This window comes from Urocitellus parryii, unplaced genomic scaffold (genome assembly GCF_045843805.1).
Source record: "Urocitellus parryii isolate mUroPar1 unplaced genomic scaffold, mUroPar1.hap1 Scaffold_37, whole genome shotgun sequence".
Lineage (NCBI taxonomy): Eukaryota > Metazoa > Chordata > Mammalia > Rodentia > Sciuridae > Urocitellus > Urocitellus parryii.
Window position 1 is genome coordinate 3629665 of NW_027553327.1, and position 22087 is coordinate 3651751.

A 22087-nucleotide genomic window follows, 5' to 3' on the forward strand; every position below is an offset into this window, starting at 1 on the left:
CCCAGTACTGAAAGAGAACGTAATTGATCTGAGATGTGGTCCTAGATGTACTTTTTTAAATATTTTTTTTAGTTATACTTGGACACAATACTTTTATTTTATTTATTTATATTTATGTGGTGCTGAGAATCAATCCAGCACCTCTCATGTTCTAGGCAAGCACTCCCCTGCTGAGCTACAACCCCAGGCCCTAGATGTACTTTTTTGGTTCTGTATTTTGGACAACACATTCAGCTTCCTTCTCAGCCTCAGAATCTAACCTTGAATGTCCTGGTATGTTTATTTAGGAAACTGATTAATTTCAGAAGGAATTACACAATAATAGATAAAAGAGATAGGAAAAACAGAGGAAACAAATGGTTTAAACATTATTTTTGTTCTTAAAATCAATAAGTCAAGGTATTTTATCTAAAATCAAATGCAAGGCTTTGGGAATAATTTTAAAACATATTTAAGTGTATGTTTTAAACATATGTAGAAAATGAGAGCCAAAACATAATAACATATAAATAATTTTCAACAGTAGAGATTTATTTCTAAGCTTTTGTATAATATAGTACTAATTTACTTTTATAATTTTTAAATACTTGGCAATGTCTAGTCTTGCTTATGCACACATGGGAATAACATTATTATTATAATACAGCCCAATGCTATTATATTTTAAAGGAATTCTTATAAATGGAGGAGGAGAATTTTGTTAGTAGGAGTTAAGAGAGGATTGCCTGGAGATTCTCAAGACATGGAACAATTCCAATTGTGAGATGAATGGTAGGAAACAATAATGAGATGAACCAAAACTCAAAGAGAGCTAAGAAATCCAAAAGACTTTGTAGTACACACCCTGTTATTACATTCCTGACTGTAATAACTCAGCTCAATTATGGAAAAACTTGATAATTCATTTGACAAGGAGGCATGCTTTGGGAACACATATTGGTGTTTTCAGTATTTAATATAAATAGAAAAAACTGTTTCTATTTTTTTATATAAATTTACTTTACAGTTATCATTTACAATTGAATTGTATCTAGTATATAAATGAAAAATAACCCACTAGAGCCAGGTGTTTTGCTGTATGCCTGTAATCGCAGCAGGTAAGGAGGCTGAGGCAGGAGGATCTGGAGTTCAAAGCCAGCCTCAGCAAAAGTGAGGTGCTAAACAACTCCGTGAGACCCTGTCTCTAAATAAAATACAAAATAGGACTGAGGATGTGGCTCGATGATCAAGTGCCCCTGAGTTCAACCCTCAGTAACCCCCCCCCCAAAAAAAAAACTAATCCACTAGGCTTTCTACAAATATTTTCTCTATCTTTTGTAAGTATACAAATACTAATAATATGTACCATTTGAACAATTTTTTTAAGAAATGTTCTTTGATGAGTCAAGTATCTTGAGAAGTTTTTTTATTCTTAGTAGCATAGAACTAAATGGATAAACATCATGACTGCAATGCATATATAATTTACATACTGATGCAAAAAAATCTTCCAAACTTATAAAAGCTTTAAAAATTAAATTTATAAAACATTTTAAATTTAAAAAATGTATTTTCTTACATCAATAACAACGATTTTAGCTGTCAATGACTGAAAAACATCAACCAAATTGCACCTTTGATTTTCCACTTACGGTAATCTTCATTAATATTTTCTAAGATAGTACTATATATACAAAAATTATATAAGATATTTATAAACATTTTTAAATCCCAGACAATCTTTCAATACACACAGAGATACGTACATATAGACAAAACAAAAAATATCTACCAGTTATAATAATTGTATATTATACTATGCACTTGATTGATTCAAGAGATTAGTGCTCTATCTGATGTGTGAAGGATAAAAATTGCTCCTAGGATTTGGGCTCTCTGTTCACCTCACAGATTGTTTCTTTTGCTGAGAAGAAACTTTTTAGTTTGATTCCATCCCATTTATTGATTTTTGGTTTTAAGTCTTGCGCTATAGGAGTTTTATTAAGGAAGTTGGGTCCTAATCCCCCATGATGAAGATTAGGGCCTACTTTTTCTTCTATTAGATGCAGAGTCTCTCTGGTCTAATTCCTAGATCCTTGATCCATTTTGAGTTGAGTTTTGTGCATGGTGAGAGATAGGGGTTTAATTTCATTTTGTTGCATATGGATTTCCAGTTTACCCAGCACCATTTGTTGAGGATGCTATCTTTTCTTCAGTGCATGTCTTTGGCACCTTTGTCTAATATAAGATAATTGTAATTTTGTGGGTTAGTCTCTGTGTCCTCTATTCTGTACCACTGGTCTACCAGTCTGTTTTGGTGCCAATACCATGCTGTTTTTGTTACTACTGCTCTGTAATATAGTTTAAGGTCTGGTATAGCCACCTGCTTCACTCTTCCAGTTAAGGATTGCTTTAGCTATTCTGGATCTCTTATTTTTCCAGATGAATTTCATGATTGCTTTTTCTATTTCTATGAGGAATGACACTGGGATTTTGATCAAAATCTCATTAAATCTCTATAGTGCTTTTGGTAGTATGGTCATTTTGATAATATTAATTTTGCCTATCCAAGAGCATTTCCATTTTCTAAGGTCTTCTCTGATTTCTCTCTTTAGGGTTCTGTAGTTTTCATTGTATAGATCTTTCACCTCCCTCACACATTAGATAGAGCACTAATCTCTAAGATATATAAAGAACTCAAAAAGCTAAGCATGAAAAAAAAAACCCGAATAACCCAATCAACAAATGGGCCAAGGACCTGAACAGACACATCTCAGAAGAGGACATACAATCAATCAACAAATATATGAAAAAATGCTCATCATCTCTAGCAATCAGAGAAATGCAAATCAAAATTACTCTAAGATATCATCTCACTCCAGTCAGAATGGCAGCTACTATGAAGACAAACAACAATAAGTGTTGGAAAGGATGTGGGGAAAAAGGCACACTCATTCACTGCTGGTGGGACTGCAAATTGGTGCAGCCAATATGGAAAGCAATATGGAGTTTTCTTGGAAATCTGGGAATGGAACCACCATTTGACCCAGCTATCCCTCTCCTCGGACTATACCTAAAGGACTTAAAAACAGCGTACTACAAGGATACAGCTACATCAATTTTTATAGCAGCACAATTCACAATAGGTAAACTTGGAGTTAACCTAGATGCCCTTCAGTGGATGAACAGATAAAAAAAAATGTTGCATATATACACATGAAATTTTACTCAGCGCTAAAAGAGAATAAAATCATGGCATTTGCAGGTAAATGGATGGCATTTGAGAAGATAATGCTAAGTGAAGTTAGCCAATCCCCAAAAACCAAATGCTGAATGTTTTCTCTGATATAAGGAGGCTGACTCATAGTAGGGTAGGGAGGGGCAGCATTGGAGGATTAGATGAATTCTAGATAGGGAAGAGGGGTGGGAAAGATAGGGAGGGGCAGGGGATTAGCAAGGGCAGTGGAATGTGATAGACATCATTATCCAAAGTATATGTATGAAGATTCTTATTGGGTGTAAACATACTTTATGTATAAACAGATATGAAAAAATTGTGGTATATATGTGTAATAAGAATTGTAATGCAAAAAAAAGTACATGTATAAAGGCATGAATTGGCCTAAACATACTCTATATACAAAGATATGAAAAATTGTACTCTATATGTATAATAAGAACTATAATGCATTCCGCTATCGTGTATTTAAAAAACAATAAAATAAATAAAACTAAAAAAAAACCTAAAAATTGATTCAAGAGATTCCTGTCTAATCAAAAGTAATCTCCTTTGTTAGGCCAAATCTAGCATTATTCTATTAAAATTAATAACTAACATATCTTTCATTTGTTTTATCTGGAAAAATATGCATGTGTATTAACACTGTAAAGCCTAACAAATAAGTTATACTTAGGCTTTATATGTTATAAATGTTTCCTCCAAAACAATGATTCTCAGTGAGGGCAATCACCCTAATCTTTCCTCATGTATATTTGGCAATATCTGGATATATATGTACATATTTGATTGTCAGAAGTAGGAGAAAGGGGGACTAAGGATGTATCTCAGTGTAGGACACTTTTATAGCATGTTCAAGGGCCTGGGCTCAAGTCCCACCATCAAAAAAATGAAAACAAAAAAGAAAGAAAGAGCAACTGGAGGGCTGGGGCTGTAGCTCAGCGGCAGAGCACTTGCCTAGCATGCATGAGGTTCGATCCTCAGCACCACATAAAAATAAAAATAAATAAAATAAAGGCATTCTGTCTGCAACTACAAAAAAGATTAAAAAGAAAAAAAGCAGTTGGAGTCATAGTTGTAGAGTAGTTGCCTAGCATGTGTGAGGCACTGGGTTTGATTCTCAGCACTGCATATCAATAAAATAAAATAAAGGTTCATTGAATATATATATATATATATATTAGACCCAGTTTGTATAAAAAAGAAAAAGAAAGAAAGAATGAATGAATTAGGAGCAGAGACAGTGTTACTGGTATCTAGTGGGTACCTGGCAGAGATGCTATTAAACATCCTACAAAGTACAGGGTAATCCTTCACATTAAAGAACTATCTGACTCAAAACATCAATAGTGCTTATTCTGAGACACTTTGTTCTAAAGGTCGAGCTCTGGACTACGGAGAAAGGATGAATTAAAATGATAAATGGAAGGAGAAGATAAAATTAGATGATGTAAGACACATTTATTCTATTTGGAAAAAAATTGATTGGACTTCCCCAATTGGTATAAACACTTCTCAAGCCCACAACCCCTGCCCACTCCATCAATAAGACAATTTCACTATAAAATACAACATCCCATTTAGTATCCTGGCAATAACATTTAAGAATCCCAAAGATGTTAATTCCAATGGAATTTTAAACAAGCTTCATTAAGCCTGAGAGAAACTGATTTCCTCAAAGATTATAAACACAGAAATTCATAAAACTATAAGGAACAAGCAACACAGTTGGACAAAAGGAGAAAAAAATATAATAATAGTCTATCATTTCTATAAAATCAAATTGATTTAGGAATTATGGCAATGCCATTTGGCAATGGCTGAACTGAAGCCTTAGTTCTCTTTGCCACAACAACCAATATGGAATACAAAGTGTCCTATTCTTTTCAAAACACAGAACAGAAACAGCACATAGTATGGTGCCCTCCATCAAATTAGCATACCAGCTTTCAGTTGGTACATAATGTACTTTTAATCATCACCAATTTATGTTGAGTCATATGTAATACCTATTGTAAATTTAGGATGCCCATTTTTAAAGAAAATTTGACATTTCCTCTCTCTGTGAAAGGAGGAAAAATATGTATAACACACACAAAATACTAGAAATGTGAAAACGGCACTATTTGAAACAATCTAAGAAATGTTTCTTGGCAGGTTTCTTCCTACAGCTGGATTTGACAGCCAAATTGTAAACCTATCAAAAACTAGTTTGTATAATGAACAGACACAATGTTAAACACTGAGCTGCTGCAGCACTATTTCAATTAACATAATCCTGGGGGTGCAGAAGCAGAACGTGTTCAGCTTGCAGACAATATGCTGGCATCTAGCCTATGTCAAAAATCCAAGGCAGAGGTCTTGCTTCCTCATTACCATCCACCTTACCAGCCCCAGTGGTAACCACATTAGAAGCCCACATTTCCATAAGCTCTAGACAGTGCTTAAAGGGGGGCCTCAGCCATATACATACTTGATGAAAGCAAAACAAAAAGAAGGTCCCAGTAGTCTTGCTCCTTGTGGGGAAGGAGACAGGAAGGAAGAGAAGAAGGGTGGTAAAATTTTTTTTTCAAAGTCTCAAATATCTTTAAACTTTATATTCTTCATTGGAAGAGTCAGAATTTTTTTAAAAAGAAAATGTTTTGAAGACGCTGAAGTATAAAAGTCTTCAGTGTAGTCAATCCATTTGATTTTATACAGCAGAAATAGTCTCTATGAGTAAGTAGACTTGATTATCTTCCTGAGAAGTGAAAGTCCTCTAGAAACACTTAAAGACTGCTCTGGAGCAAGAGGAAATCCCTTTGTCTAAGGCTTTATCTCCTTTTCTGACCTGTTTACTGAATAACAATAATGAAAACTCAGGTATAAAGTACATTTTTTTCTGCCCAAAGTGAAGAAAATCATTTATATCTCCTGATTCGCATGAAAAAAAAATCTACCATCATTATTTTTATTTTCGGAATACAGGAGAAAATTCGTATTATCTTTGCAAACATAAAAGCATGCTTCTTTATAAAAAAGTAAATTAAGTAAGCTTTTTGGTTTAGTTATTCTATGGAGTACACAGCTTACCCTGCAATCAGAGCTCACAATCAGAAATAAAGATGAACACACTAAACCGACTGGGCCTAATTAACTAGTTTGGCTACACAAAATCTTTTCTGCTTTTAATTACATTAACCTAATGTGACTTGAATTTAACAGACCAAAAACGAAACTGCTAATTATATTAAGGGCTTCAAAGATGATTTCAAATTGCTAACCACCAAACTGTCATATAATTTATCTCATTTCCTTTTATAGACTTTGCATTCAAAAATCTGTGCTTTTTACTAGAAATACTAAGACATTTAAGAAATACCATCCAAATAATGGATTAATAGAATACTGATTTAGAATGCTAAAAGAGAAACAGTTCAGGTAATACATACAAGACACACATAGGCATTATCTTACTAATGAAAAATATGTGTGATACTTAATTTTTATAATTTTCTAAAAGATTGGAAATATTCACTTATAGTAGTAACAGTTTGATTAGCAGGATTAATATGAAATGTAAATTTTTCTAAAGCACCTAGGATTAGAAGTGATTTTTTTCTGAAAAATCTCAGTTCTTTACCATGGAATCATTTTCATGCTATTTTCCAAAGAAACTGAGATGAGACTTTAGAATTGTAGTTTAGTCTATTGTTCTTAAACAATTTTCCACTGATTCTGCATGGGCAGGATATCTCTTCATAGCAATGTTGTCAGTTCTGCCTGGATCCTTGACCTACAGACTGGACAACAAGCTGTTGTGAACTACAGAAATGCCTTGTATGGCTCCTTAGTGACAATGAGATGCAGGTATCCCAGATGGCCAGCCATAACCCCTAGACATTCTCCTTGGTGAAGTAAGCTGCAGGACAGATTTGGATGGTCTCCAAGGACTTCTTTCAACAGAAACACATGAAGAAGAGTCACAGCAATAACAGCTCTTCTTTCTTAAAATGTGGCATTAATTCAACAATGGTAACAACAATAACCAAAAAAAAAAATGTAACCTTGTGTGAGCTTGGAACATAGAGAAGGAAAAAGCAAAATAACTCCCATTACTTTTTATTGGGTGATAAGGTTGGTGTCAACCTCTAGTGTTAGGCAGTGCAGAATAAAGCATCCGAATCTTTTAACACATATCACCTTTATTTCAAAAATAATCATCTTTTGCTGCACTCTAAATCAAGCAAAAACACTGGTAGCATAATTACATTGTATAAATAATAGACAAAGGATTGGATAAACAATCCATAAAGACTCGTTAGCAATCTAAAACAATATAATTAAGTAAAAAATACTTCAGATAATTCTGATCTTATATAATATCAGAGAAAATACAGTATTTCTCATTTGGCCACATTTCTTACGCATATCCCCAGGTAAGTAGTACAATAAAAACAGCTTTGCTTCTCCCTTTCTCTTTTAATTGATCCGTTCCAGGAGTTTTCAACAGAGATCTGAATCCCGTTTTATCTTAAATTTTCTAAATCTGGGCTTTTCAGTTGATTCTAGAATTACTATCCACAAAATCCACTAGTCTCTAAAAAAAAAAAAAAAAAAAAAAAAAAAAAAAAGTGGAGTTAAACTGCCAATATTGAAGATGCTTCTCTAAAGCAACTAACTCAACTGTTTCTGAATACTCAAATTTCTCAGCCAACTGTTTCAAGATGTGTTTATCAGATCATGAAACTTGATAATTTACTCATAAAATAATATACTGAGGAGATGCTATCAAAGAATAATTTGAATAAAAACATAATTTTCCAACCCTTTTACCATAATTTCAATATCCTTGACTACCTAAAGGATGTGTATTGTCTTCTAGAACACTAAATTGAATTGTTAAGTAATATTGTTGGTGCAACAGAATGGTCTATAATAAGAGAAATGGGAAGGAAAAATGTGAACACTTAAATAAAATATTAAGACAATCAGTTGTCATATAATTTACACATTAAAGAGCTTTTAGCACAATTATTTGATAAATAAAGTCATAAGAATTATGTAGGACAACTTCCTACTGAAAACTATTGAGGAAATGTCAGAGTGAATGTAATGCCAAATTGAGAGGCACATGAACTACAAGACAGCTCATCTTTATTGGCATGTTTCTGTACTGCAGAGGAGTCAGGAGGAGGAATGGTTCATAAATGAAACATTTACAAATGTGACCCATGCCAGGAGCAGTATTACTTTAGTATACAGAAAAGAATGACAGATGGAAGCTTTATTGTTGGAATAAAAAATAAAATTAAAAAACCCACATTATTATCATCATTACCCTGTAGGGAAGGCAAGTCAGTAAGTACTATTGTCAAATTGTTTATTACCAGGATCTTGTGAAATAAAATAAATGCAATATAAATGATAATGGCATTTTAACATTTAGAAAATGGAGAGTATTTTATTCAACATGGGTTTCTCAAGTATAATTAAGCATAAGAAAGCAGATGCCTGCATTCAGAAGACATTGATTAGTTTTCTTAATTTACTGATTACATAGGACAATGGATTATGGGAAGAATATATAATGTTGAGAAATACTTTTGGTGAAGTCACCAGGATCCAAATCTGTCCTAGACTCTCATGGTAAAAGATTTCAATTTTCATCTCCCCATAAAGGAGTGATCATACCTTTGGAGACTGATCCTTGCTAATTAAGCATGCAGGAGACTAACATAAATGAGAAAGACAATTTATTCACTGATGATTTATCTTCCCAGGGAATCTTCTTCCCTGCAGGTAAGTCCATTCAGGAGACCAAATTATAAATCAGAGATCTCTTGGAGAGTACTAAATTACTGTAAAGGAATGACCCTGTTTTATTTTGAAAACTCCTCTTGATCTCTTTTAAGGAATGAAGAATTTTATCTACCCATGTTAAAGCTCTCAACTTCAAATAGTAATAAAACAACATCAAGAAGATTGTTTTATTTTCACTTAAATTGTTTTTCAAATATATCTTGCTACCAACTGCTGTAACTCTAGCATTTCAAACACCATTTATAAGACATGTTAGAGTGTCATAACCTGTCTTTTATTGCCTAATTTTTGGCTTAACTATTTTTAACTCAGTATTCCCCTCACCTTTTTGACACTAAAATCTCTTTAGCACTAATATATATATTAACATTTCATACTAAAATATTCAAGAGAACATGCATAAGAAACTTTTGCCTTAAGATATGCAACCTTTAGAATCTAGGGAGACTGATTTCAGGACCCCCATGGATACTAAAATCTGAAGATATTCAAGTCCCTTACAAAAATGGTGTATAATGTGCACATACCCTATACACATGCTTCCTATATTTTAAATCACTTGTAGATTACTTGTAATACCTAATGAAATGCTTGTAATACCTAATGTAAATGCTCTGAAAGTAGTTGTTATATTACTGTATTGTTTGGGGGAAAATGATTAAAAGTCTGCATGTGTCCATTAAAGACAATAGCTTTTTCCCAAAATATTTTCAATTTGTTAGTATATGAATCCATGGATATGGATTCTTATTGATATAGAGGGTTGACTGTATTCGGAATTTCTTGGCATGGCATGCAAGAATATTCTTGTCTTGGTCCCATCTACCTGTTTCAATTCTTCTTTTTATAGTACATCATTCCCATTATACATTACTTTTATATGCTGTTAATCCTCAAACTCACCTTGCCTTCTCACATTCCACCATTCCATTCATTCTGTTCCTTTCTGTTTGGTATACTCTTGCTTTACTGATCCCACAAATAGAATCCTAGTCACTATTTATGGCTTAGCTTAAATGTGAATTCATATAGAACCTTCTCTAATTTACCCCGAAAAGATGGAGATGTCCTCCTTTCTATGATCCACTGAAAACTGTATATAGTACTTGACTAAGAGTAATGTTCTTACTTTACCATGATATATGCATTTCTTAGTGTAAATATTCTCCTATAGACTGAATTCCTTGAAGGCCAGAACTCAATTTTAACTCCTATATATTTCCCCATTGTTGAGGGTTTAAAAATGAAATAACAGCCTCTCAATTTTCTGTGAACCTAAAACTGCTCTTAAAAATGAAAAGCTTTGTAAAAAATTGTGCTGTTAATGGATAATTATGATTGTAATGCATTCCACTATTGTCATGTAAGAAATAAAAAAATCTTAAAAATAAATACATACATACATATATACATAAATATAAGGGAAACAATTATACAAATTACTTCTGATTTCTCATCAGAAACAATGAAGGGGAGGAAATAATGGAACATCTTTTAAGTGCTAGGGAAAGCAGAAAGTTGAAATTCAAATCAAACTTGGATTCCATATGTAGGAAAAAATTATCTTAAAAGTGAAATAAATATTTTCAGAAAAAAAAATAAAGGCTTTTTAAAAAAATACAAATATTTGAATGAAATTATAAAAGAAAATAAATGTTTGAGGAATTATGAATAACTACATATAAAAAATCTGCAGTTAATAGCTCAAATGTGATTAAAAATGGCTAACTTGGAGTAAGTGAAAAATGATATACTTTCAGTAGTTAAAAAAAAGTACTGAAAAGCGTACATTGGAGAAGGAGTAGCTAAGACTCTAATTATAAATTTATTGGTTCACAAGCAATAAATAAAAATACTTTGTACTTTTATGTCAGATTGCGCCAAAAAAAATTAATAGAGCACTGAAAAAATCACAATAGTAATCTTGAAGTCCTGATCATATGGGAAAAGGGGAAAAATATTGAAAACATGATTCAGGCATGTAAATAATTTGATCAAAATAAATCTGTGGGAACACAGGAATATTTATATTAGTTTATATGTAAATGCAAAAATGAAAATATACACTCAAGAGTACTTCAGGGGAAAAAAAAAAGCTAAGAACAGTGGGAACCATCTATCCATAATAAACTAAGTCTTGTGATGCACCCGACATAAAAAAAAAATAGCTTTTTCCCCAACTTCAGTGGCCATAACACATTGGCTAAGAAAAGAAACATGAAATGACATCTAAAGTCATTTAAAAAGAGCTATAGAAGTGACTACAACTTCTTAGAAGTTAAATATAGGGATCCTACCAATTTGACACTTTCATCTGGAAGTAGAAAGAATGATATCTTTAACAGAGCTCCAATATAGTTTTCATATAAATTCAAACTTTTGGTAAGGTACTTTTATTAGACACTAGGTATACTGAAACATCAGGAAATAATTTTATTTTTTTTTATTTTTATTGATCGTTCAAAACATTACAGAGCTCATGATATATCATCTTTCATACATTTGACTCAATTGGGTTTTGAACTCCCTTTTTTACCCCAAATACAGATTGCATAATCACATCTGTTACATACTCACATTTTTACATAATGGCATATTAGTGACTGTTGTATTCTGCTACCTTTCCTATCCCCTGCTATCCCCCCTCCCCTCCCCTCCCCTCCTATCTTCCCTCTCTACCTCCTCTGCTGTTGTTAAATTCTCTCCCCTTTTTTTCCCTCACCCTTGCCCCTCATAACCTCTTATAATTTTGTGTATCATTGAAGGTCTCCTACCATTTCCATATGCTTTCCCTTATCTCTCCGGCATCTATACACAATGGAGTATTATGCAGCACTAAGAAATGACAAAATCATAGAATTTGCAGGGAAATGGATGGCATTAGAGCAGATTATGCTAAGTGAATCTAGCCAAGCCCTAAAAAACAAATTCCAAATGTCTTCTTTGATATAAAGAGAGCAACTAAGAACAGAACAGGAAGGAAGAGCATGAGGAAAAGACTAACAGTAAACAAAGACGAATGGGAGGAAATAAATTTTAATAAATCTCCACACTTCTTATTGCTGTAAGATGCAGTTACCAACTTTGATGACATAACCTCTGTTGCCTGGAAGAAGCTGTGAACATGGAGAAGCACAGGAGGCTCTAGGGAGCCAAGATTTTACATTATTTCTTGGGAATCCTTTCTGTGAAAGAGAGTACAAATCACAATAATCAGCAAGATGTAGCATACTTTGATTGTAGGGTTATCAGCTATTATCCACTATATTCTCTATCCAGTCACCTTATTTACAAAGAACTGAGTACTATTACCTTTAAAAGTTTATACTAACTTGAAGGAACTCATAAAATAACCAAGAAAAACCAACTAAATAAATAATTTTAATTCCCCAATCCTAGGCAAGAAGCTACCAATGTGAGAAACAACAACAATGATATCTGCCTTATCATTAACACCATTGTCAATTATCTGTTCAGCAAATACTCTGTAAACCCAAGATTTACTGCCCAGGGAACTCAAAATACATTTTGAATAAAGGGCAACAAATTGATAGAAAGCAAAACACTTTGCATTAGCAAGTTATTTTGGGGGAGTGAGCAAGATATTTCAAAAATTAAGTAATCAAGTGAGCTATCAAAATCATGGAAATGCAACCGAGAACATTTAGTAAATTGACTTAAACTTGTGAAACAGTGATTTAAGGAGACAATTTCAAATTCTTCTTGTCCAGAAAATTAAACTTCATTATACCCCTCTTATATAGTACTGAACTCATTTTAAGAAAAACTGTTAAGAAAAATTTTTGGTTTATCTAGAAATTTAATACATCAGGTGCTCCAGACCATTTCCAAAATGTCATACAGTATATGCAGGGTCGACCATGAATTAAAACATCTGATCAATTAAAGATACACCTTACAAATACACATTTATTCTTTGAGGCTTTCTTATAACATACTTGAATATGGTATTTTTCTTCAGTATTGTTTAAATTTCAACATATATTCTGAACAAGTCTCAAGTGACCAATATTATGCTTTGTTCCTACAAGATTTTGACATTAAACTCTCAAGTCTTTTATTTTCCCTTACCATTAATAAATTCCTTGAAGCACTCCAGGACTTATTGAAAATATTTTTCAAAACTTCTATTTCTCAAAAATATTAAACTCTTTGGGCCTTTCTGCAAGCCAACATGCTCTTCTCTTTGTGACTAACTTACTCATCCTCAATCTCAGTTTACATGACTCTCCCTGATATCCTATGTCTAATGGTGCAGAAGTATCACATTTAAAGGGTCTCCTTAGGCCAAGACCCATTTCCTGACAAAAATGCGTGAACAAGGTTAACTACTTGATCATTTACCTCCACGGTGAGACTAAGTTTAAGAATTTTAGGAACTTTAGTCATCTTGCTTATCAACATTTTTCTAGGTTCTTGTGCAAAGCTCTATGAAAAGGCTATTATAAAAATCCAAATAAGAAATGATGACAACCTTGGCATAAAAATTCCCCCAACTGATGAAAGTCACAGTAAACTCTCCTTCCTATCAACATTTAACATATCTGTCAATTTCTGTTTCTTGTTCATCATGAGAATTCATATGCTATGTTTATTCGTCATTATAACATATACCAATTCTGATTCATACTATCACTTTTTGAGAAAACAGAAGATAACATCATACTAATAAGGAATAAGAAACCCTGATATATCAAGAGTCTTACTATAGATCACTCAGGTAATTTTTGTAGCAGATTAAAATTCCTAAGTATAGTGCTTTTTCCACTGTGCTGTAAAAATTCTATATTCCTAGCTTCCAGAACATTTCATGTTTTTCAACATATTTGAGCTTATATAGGGCAGGAAAGCAAGATATTTATCTCCTACTACTGTGTCATAGTTTTTAAAGAATATTTGATTATATTAAGTGTTGATTCTTTTTATTGAAAGAGCTATACTTCAATATTATTTTACTTATATTTCATATGTTCATCTTTTTAGGTATATTTTATTTGATTTTATTTATCTGCTACTATTCCTTCAAGAAATATCTGTAAGTCAGTTTTACCATGCAACCCAATGAAATCTTAAGGCAGTAGCATTAATTTGCCATGCCTTTTTGCTCATAATATCATAAATTTTTGAAATAGAACATTTTAAGTTCAAGAAAATAACCAAAATTCAAAACTCATACAATTTTGTCATTAGTTTTCTCCTCAATCAATCTGATTTTTGCCAAAGGTATGGAAACCTGCAGTGTTGAAGGAGTATGTGTTTAGATTCTCCTCATAGTCTCTCACTAGCTGGCTATGATTTTCAACTCACCAAAATTAAGCCAATGGAGTAAGTAGGCAAGGGGTGTGGTTTTGCAAGACTGGTTGTGTCTTGGTCTGGGTTTTCTGCTAAGACTGGAAGATAGTCAGTCAAAGGGGAGTCTCTCCTCAGTGACCATTTTAAGGAAATTTTCCTGCTGTAAAAAATTTGATCCTGAAAGAAATACTGCTTCTTACAGTTCAAGTTCCTCCTCAGCTCCTAGATCACATCACAAGACTAGGAAGCCAAATGAGCTATTAAGGCAGTATTCCTTCTAAAGAGATCCAGGACAGTTCCATTCTTACTGTTCCATATCTATGGCATGCAATGTGTATCTGACTCCCAGGCACAACAAGCCTGCTTCTGCCTCTGCTATTCCATCCCATGATACTTATAACATAGACTCCATCATAATCCTTATGCTACCCAAAATGCAGTGAACTATGATTACCCTTTAAGTCTCCTCCTTTGTGTTCCCTACTCTAAAACCACACCCTGCCCCAACAAAACTGAAATTCTGACACTGGACATCTCTAATGCTGGACAAATAGGTTTCTAAGAAAACTTTAACTACAAGCCACACAGGAAACAGTCTAGTAAGTATCACTAGTATGTTGAGATTTGCAGGTATCATCATCTCTACATTCCTGGCCTAGGAATTTTAGCTAAACTCAAGTCTCATTTTTAAAACTAGTAATAAAACAATTTTAGCTGACAATTTGAATGATCTCTGCATGTCCATCACATTGCTAAACATATTTTGTGCATATTAACTCATTTGCTATTTATTTCAACCTTATTAAAAAACTAAGAAGTCCTATTACTACCTTCATTTTACTAGTTAAGAAAACAAAATCTTGCCAGACTTGGCAGCAGACTCCTGTAAAGCTGCCCAGGTAGATGTGGCAAGAGAATCACAAATTCCAGGCCAGCCTGATCCACTTAGCAAGACCCTGTCTCAAAACAAAAAAGATTAAAAAGTTGGAGGAGATAACAAAGTGCCAAAACGTCCCTGGGTATGATACACTCCATGAGTGAATACAAAACATATACACATACATATACACACACACACACACACACACACACACACACACACAAACTGAAATTCCGAGGAGGTTAAGAAACTCTGGAAACACAGCTAATAAAAGGCAGAAACCTCTGAATCTAAGAGCAGCTTTAAAGCTCAAATACCTAAAAACTATGCTTGATGCCTCTCTGAGCTTATGAATAACAAGAGAATAGAAAAGTGTAATAGTAAAGGAAATAGAACAGTCTACAGTGCAAGAAGAATGAAAGGAGAAAGTGATTTCTGAGACAGGAGACTTCCGAGGGATTCCTGTACTCTCTTGGTTTCCTGCCTGAAGGATTCTAATAAGAAGCTATAAAAAAATTAACACAGCAAGACTTGAAAGTTTACATGATTTTATATGGATCTTCTCCTGACATAAAACCAACATAATAATTACCTTAATATTATTTATAATTTTAGAAATAAAATATCATAAAACTTGATTTTAAATTGAATTGATTTTATAAGGAGTTCCATTATACTGCCTAATCTCCCACAGTGTGGAATGAATAAATATCGAGCCAGAGTCATTCACATTTCCTATGAACAATAAAATATTTAAGCTGGCACTTTTTTAAACTATTACCTTTGAATTTTATAATATTTCACACCTAATCTTCTCAACTGGACCAAGGTAATGAACAAATCTTACAACAGAGGGCTATGGACATTTGTATTCGGTCAGCAACTTCTGAATTAAAGCCTGCTGGGAAGCTAAACTTCATGTCTTATTTACTTCTTCTTTGAAGGCTGCTGAAAAAGACAGCTCTAACTTTTGATAAGCCTATATTTTCCCCTAGGAAATTTCCATTTTTTTCCCCAAATTGTTCTGGGAAAAGCAGTTACTGTGTGTTGTATAGACCAAACGGCAAAATTAAAGTTATTTCACTTAAAATATCTGAATCTCTGTATTTTCATGTGTTTAAGCTAGATTACTATCATTAAAAATTTTTATAAGAAATGAAAACAAAGTAATTCAGGAAATTTAAGAATAAGGAAAATGAATGTAATCCAAATTGGCATGAAATACATATTTTTTTTAAGATTTCATGGCCAATTTGCCCTACATCAGGGAACTCTTGAACATTTTTTTTAAAAAGATCATTTAGTATTACATTGCATGGCAAATTGTATCAATCGAATTTCCAAATTATTAAAATATGAAGGCTTAAGTGTTTTTATAACAACTGATGTAGTCACTATTGTTTTCAGAAATTTTTATCAGATCTTTAATTTTCTTGAGTTTGCTCAGAAAATTTGGACTTGAACAAATTTGTAAAAAATAATAAAAATAACTTACTCTATGATTATAATCACTTGTTTAGAATTTTAGTACACATCAGTATAATTTCATTATGGGGATGAAGCATATTAAAAACTAAATAAAGCCTGACCTGTAATACAAATTTAATTAAATACATACATATTTAACATGTACCCATGTATATGCAAGTGTAACATGAAAATATGGCATGAAAGGTATTCATTTTCATTTTAAGCCCATCTGGGATGAATAAATACATTTCTTACAGCTAATAGTACCCCTAATAAATATTATTTACTATGTCAACTGATATGGGTTAGATTGAGGTGTCCCTCAAAAGCTCATGCGTGAAACACTATTAGAAAGTTCAGAGGTGAAATGATTGTGTCATGAGAGCCTTAACTTAATAAGTGCATTAATCCCCTGATAGGGATTAATTTGGTGGTAATTGTAGGCAAATAGGATGTGGCTAGAGGAGATGGGTCCCTGAGGACTGCCTTTGGGGTATATATTTTGTCCTTCTTGATCAGAGCTCCCTCTTTGCTTCCTGGTCAAGTCCTGAACCACTTTACTTTACCCCACACTGTTGCCATGAAGTTCTGCATCACCTCTAGCCCCAGGAAATGGAGCAAGCTATATGTGGACTGAGACCTCTGAAACCATAAGGCTCCAGAATAATTTTTTTCTCCTAAAATTTATCTTTAGAGGTCTTTTGGTCACAGCAGCAAAAAATCTGACTAAAACATCCACTGTCAGCACATAAAACCACTCTCCCAAACTTTCCATCTTGTTAATATTAGCTTTTAGTAAATGACTATCTAAATAAGCAATCAATAAATCCATAATATGTACCAAATGAATGAACAGTACCTATTTTATCTACTTAGCCCTTAACTAATCAAATCAATTTTTAAATGACTTGCAATAACTATTACATATCTTTTAGAAAAAAATTAAAGTTTGGCTTCAGTAAGCTTATACTATTCCCTAATATCCAAAAACACAGAAATATTTTTTTTCATATAATTTATCCCCTAATATATTTAGCAAAAATAGTTTACTAATAATGCTTTTCTTAAAGATTGTAATCCTAGAATTCCAAAAATCTTTTATTGAAATTATTTTCTAACCTCACTGATTATAAATTCATACTGATATTTAAGTACAGAATGTTCAATCAGACCTACAAGTGTTTCTTCTTCTGAGTATCATTACTCTGTTTTGTATTAACAATAATGAAAAAAAATTAAAATGCGCCATGTTTGTGGGGATTTGTTAGAGTTCCCTTTATATCATTTCATTTTCCTGGAGGGAAAATATGAATGTGGCACTCAGTATTTTGATAAATATCTAAAATTATTTTATAATTTCCTCCCTTCTGCTGCAAGGGCAAGAATATCAGTAAATATGACAAACTACTGACTATTTGGGGTTTGATTTCTGAGCATTTTTGCAAAACATTTTACCACCAACAAGATATGTTTTTTTATTCATTAATAGACCTGTTTGGGACATTTTTTTTAACTTATAAAACATTAAATACCATTTTCTTATACAAAATTAATAGCTGAGGCAAAAATAATTAGGCCTTCCTTCTACTGGTTGAGATTTGAAACAAAAATGGAGGAGAAACCAGGCTTTTGAGAAATCCCTGTTACTATGCTCTAATGAGCAGGCACCAGAAATGTTGTCCACTCTATGAGAACTGCACCAGATCAAGGAAGAAAGACTCTTACAGTACAGATGAGACATAAAACCCAATATACTTCCCCATCACCCCATAACCACAAGCCAACCAACCAAACAGGAGATCCAGGAGCAATCTAGACATAGTGTAAGAATGGTCATTAAGATTTTTTTTTCCATTTTCAGTTACAGGTATGGTAAGGTAAAAATAACCATCTTGCAATCAAAGATGTTGGGTGGGCTTTTGGGTGACCAGCTACTAATACAGTCTTTCTTGGCATTACATCCATAAACTTCTAATAAATCACCACTACTTATGATGAGTTAGCTAACCATCCCTGGATTCCATGATACATCTTAGAATCAGAGCAACAGAGAGCCTCCTGAATCAGGGCAACAGATACTACAGAATGCAGTGTTTGCAGGATAACTTTCTTAGTCTCTGAGCTTTCAAAGACAGAGAAATCTGCTAGCTTCTTCTCTTCTAGGAACTCAAATCAAAGAAAACCTGACCAAGTGTTGACATAAATAATATGTTAGCTCTCACTTCAAGTAAAGATTAGAAATTCATCATCAGAATTCACTGATGGCTGTCAGGAATTAAGGAAAGCAGAGCAAACATAACAAAAATACTTTTTAAAAAATCTTTTATTGATTTTATTTTTTTTAAAATACATGACAGCAGTATAATGCATTTCAATTCTTTTTTTTTCATATTTTATTGGTGCATTGCAACTGTGTAATGCACATAATTACATAATGGTGAGATTTGTGGTTACATATTCATACATGCACACAATACAACAATATAATTTAGCCAATATCATTTCAAAGTTCTTCCCCTTTCCTTCTTGTCCTCCCTCCCTTTGGTCCATTTCCTCTATTCTACTGATTTCTCATTGATTTTATTGAGATTCTCCCACTTTTCCTTTTTCCTCTCTAGCTTCCAAAATTTTCACTAATTTATATGATAGTATTTCTTGGATAGAGGTGAAATAATTTTGATGATGTGAAAACAAACATATATTAGGTGTTTAAAAAAACAAAATAAAGCAAAAAAACTTTTAATAAACTATTGAGAACAATCAACAAGACATTTGGACCAACATTAGTGGAGAGTCACTAACAAAGCTACAGATGTAAGGACTTTATTGTATTCTAGCTGGAGACTCTTTGCATTATAGCACATAAGCCACACTGCATGGAAGTTAATTGGGCACAGCATGAGACCTACCCTAAGACAACTGCTCACCAAATTAAAAAGTCTCCCTTAAGCCCCCACCTTGAATCCTTAAAGACTGATTATATTTGGAGAAATGCAACTTAAATTTTTCATATGCTGCCACTTAATTACATTATCTAAAGAGAGGTTATTCATTAAAATCTGAAAATTAATTTTCCTGTTTCATCCTAAAAGCTACTTTCTTAAAGTCATTTTTTCCTCATAAAAAAATCACTCATTAATTTAAAAAATATTTGTCTTGTCTTTGTACTAATTTTTATGCTGGAAAGACAGTAGTGAAGTGATAGATAGGTAGATACTTATCTATCACAGAATGTACACTATATTTTCTTTTATCTACACATTTTCAAACTTGGTCTTCATGAATCTATTATTTATATTTAACTTAATCATTTAGTCTCATACGGCTAGATTGGGGATCAGTTTTTCTTGGACTATAATTGCCTGTTGGGATCAACTTGGGTGACTTATTTCAGCTGGCATTTTCTCTCTTGTTATTTATCTTGATCTCTTGGGCTTTCTTTCTCTTCTTTGCAAGTACCATTCTATATTATTTGTCTATTGCTCCTTCATGTATCAAGTTCTGTTGGAGCTATCATTATGTGTATGCCACAACTGATTACAGAAACTGTTTTTATTTAGTCCTCACCAAATGATCTGGCACTCTTTTACAGTTTATCAGAATTTTACCACTTTCTGATAAAAATCATGCCATGACTCTGAACTCACTAATCATAAGTCGAATAGTCCAAGCACTTACATCTTAAAAAAGTAAATAAGCCAGTAATAGAAAATTAATTTTTAGCATAGAAATAATACAGGATTTACATGAAGATCCTTTATGATTATCCAGAATCAGTAGATAATGAAAAAATATTTTAATTCTTTAAGTGAAAATTATTTTTCAAATATTCCAGTTATCTTCTAGATGCATTTAGATTATACCTAGGTAAACTCTATTTATATAAATTCATAAATGCTCCATTATATTTGATATCTCTATAAAATAAAACAGATAAAATAAGACCTTTGTCTTTGAGAGGTAAACACAATGAATGTCAGAGAATGATTAGCATATATCCAGAGGCTAGTCTCATTTGCCCTACAAATAACTTGGAAGGGCAAAAGAATACTGCCTAACACACATTTTTGCATCTAGTTATGGTGTCAGACAAAGTAAGTTTATGTAAAAGTGTATCAAGCACTCTACAACACCTGGGAATTGAAGTGGACAATAACTTGAATGGGGTCAGTGACTGAAGATCAAGTTTATGGATAAAAGTTAAGCACTGAGGCACACAGTTTAAGGAAATCACCAGGACTGGGTATTAGGGGGGGAAAAATCAGAGAGCCTAGAGATTAGAATGACTATACCAGATGAAACTAATAGCAGAACTACTGGTGAGTTGCTGCCTTTTGTGGTAATTTTAAAGTTGACCCCTGAGACTTTTCTATCAAGTTAGGACTACTCCTGCTCTCCAGACAGCAGGAGAACCATCTCTGCACATGGGCCAGTAAAAAAGAATGGTATGCCTTCAAAACACTTTGCATATTTTGCATGTGTGAGGCACTGGGTTCAATCTTCAGCACCACATAAAAATGAAATAATATTGTGTCCACCTACAACTAAAAAATATATTTTTTAAGAAAGAATATTCCATCCAATTAATTTCTCTATATTAAAATTCCATTAGCAAGTATAAAAGAAGTAATAAAACCCGAATTTGAGAAAAACTCCATTCTCAGCTTTTGCTTGTGGGTGGGGCCTGGGCAAGCTTCAGGCCTCTGCAGCCCAGAAAGCCCTTTAGTGTTATCACAGCAGGGTCAGCTCCTAAGGCTGAAGCCAACAAAGCCTAACTTCTCCAGGACTATTGAGTTTAGTCTTGGAGCTCTGAGGTGGGCTGTACCCTCCTGTGTTGCAAAGTCCTCCATCTGCTCACACCCACATTCTTTCCAGGTTCCTGTCTCACAAATCAGAGGAAACAAATTAACCACACAATGGAGGGCAACAGTGAGAGGAGGAGGATTTATTTGAGTGTGAAGAATAGAAACAGAACTCTTGCAGAGGCAAGAGGGGAACCAATAGGAGTTGCCCCAGTGTGTGCTAGGCAAGCAGGTTATACAGCACTTGGGTCAACACTATTGATCCAAATTTATGCTAATCAGGTTTTGAAAAAAATACTAATGCTATTGGTTAGCTCTTGAGTCTGAACTTCCATTCAGGTCTGTTCCCTTCCATTTTCTTGCAATTGGTAGGGAAACAAGAAGTTGAAGTCCTTTGTTGCGAGCCATCCAACACGAACTTGATCACTGCTGGTTACCAAGGAAGACAGAAACTGAGGCTCTAGAGAGTGTTACACTGGCACTCAATGCAACATACACATTGCTTCTGATCTACACGCCTTGGACAGACAAGTCACATGGCCTTATCCAACCACCAAGACAGCTAGGAAATTCAATCCTTCCATGTGTTTGGAAATCAAGATG

At 33.4% G+C, this 22087-nt stretch overlaps 1 protein-coding gene across 1 annotated transcript in view; it reads right to left on the reverse strand.

Moving 5' to 3' along the window:
• The window catches only part of LOC144252158 (roundabout homolog 1-like), a 158640-nt gene that overhangs the window by 110113 nt on the left and 26440 nt on the right, over positions 1–22087 (reverse strand).